The following is a 1,964-nucleotide window of genomic DNA, read 5'->3' on the forward strand; positions in this document are numbered from 1 at the left end:
TAACAAAGCCTTCAAGTTCTTGAAGAAAAACAACCAGTTTTCTTCAGTCTCTGAATCACAAAAACACAAGGCTAAAGGGAAGAAACCTGCACAATAAAAAACAAACAAACAATTACTAGGGGCAGTAAAATAAACAGCAGCGTGCCGCTGCACCGCTAACGGGAGCGTTCCGCTCCAAAATGAAAGTCTAACAAACCATAAAACTATAAAAAACATATTCGAATCAGAAGAATGAAGATTTCAAAAATTACTGGGGGGTAGTAAAATATATAGAGGCAAAAAAATACAATTGACTACCCCCAGTAAGCTTCTACTGGGGGTAGTAAACCTGCAAAACAGTATCTCCAAAGGCTATTATACACATTAAAACAGTGAAAAATCAACTTAGATGCGAAATAATAAAGTTTACTGGGTTAGTATCGTTTAAAATAGAGATTACTACCCTAGTAATCTTCTACTGGGTGTAGTAAACTTGCAAAACAATATCCCCAAAGGCCGTAATACACATTAAAACGTGCTTCTGCACAGCTAATGGGAGCGTTCCTTTCCAAAACTAAAGGCTAACAAAAGAGAAGAAACATAAAAAGCAGCGTGCCGCTGCACCGCTAACGGGAGCGTTCCGCTCCAAAAACATAACATGTACAACTAAAAACATGAAAAAATTACTAACAATTACTAGGGGTAGTAAAATAACAGGAGGTACCTTTGTTTCCATTTCTTCCAGTTGCAGCAAGAATCTGCCCCTTGTATTTGCTCTTTCCAAAGGCACCATCAACATATAAAACAGGTAGGCTGAACTTGAAACCCTGAATTTGGCCGGCATAAGCTACAAAAACCCTTTTAAACCTCTTGGTACTCTCATCAACTTCAAGAACAGCTGAAGAACCCGGATTAGTCTCCAACACAGCTTCCCTAAACCAGCTTAACATAGAAAAAGAATCACATTCCGAGCCATACATCTTTTCCACACACCTTTTTTTTGCTTTTGAAGCAACCTTATAACTAATTTCATAACCATAAGTGGACTTGAAATTGCTCATGATCTCACGGGGCTTCAAACCAAGATTCAGACAGACAGTAGACTCAATGCAGGTCCTAACAATTTTAGACCCTAATTGCCGATGAGAACGATTCCTTATCATACCTCTACATGTGTGAACATTATTAAACCGCATTATGTAAAAGCACTGATTAATAAAAGCAACAGATCCAAGTACTTCCCAACCACAGTGGTCAACATCACGATTTGCACAAACAGCATTAACGTAAATTGAATCATTCCTAGATAGCACATAATGGAAACCACTTTGAACAGCAAACTTCCTCAGTTTATCTCTAAAGTCTGCAATGCCCAGCATGTGACAAATATGAACCCCATTCATCCGACAAAAAAAACTTCTGAGGTCCATCCTTGAAAGCATCACCTAGATAGTCATTCTCATCTATCATCTCAGCACAATCATCAACCACTACACTATTTGATGAACAACTTTTCCCGACATCCTTGACTACTGTCACTACTACATTATCCATATGATAAATTTTTGCACAGCAGAAGAGCATCTTAAAATCATATTCATTATCTAAATAGACGGAAGAACAAGCAGGCGATGAATACTCAAGGTGAAAAGAATCATTGGACGAAAACTTAAATCGTTTTCGGATGGATTGAATAAGGTCTGAATAATTCATGAGCTCATTAAGGAGAAGGACAAAGCCATTGCTAGAAAAAACAAATTGAACACACAAAGAACCAACAGTGCTCCTGCAAAAAAAACAAAAACACACAGGTCCATAAATTACTACCCCCAGTAAATGTCAATTTCTACAAAAACAGATTGAAAAACATAAGTAATATGCTAGAAGTACAAACAATAAGTAATGAAAACAACAACTAACCATAATTAAAAAACAAAAACACACAGATCATAATATTACTACCCCCAGTAAATGTCAATTTCTAC

Source organism: Fragaria vesca, linkage group LG6 (genome assembly GCF_000184155.1).
Source record: "Fragaria vesca subsp. vesca linkage group LG6, FraVesHawaii_1.0, whole genome shotgun sequence".
Lineage (NCBI taxonomy): Eukaryota > Viridiplantae > Streptophyta > Magnoliopsida > Rosales > Rosaceae > Fragaria > Fragaria vesca.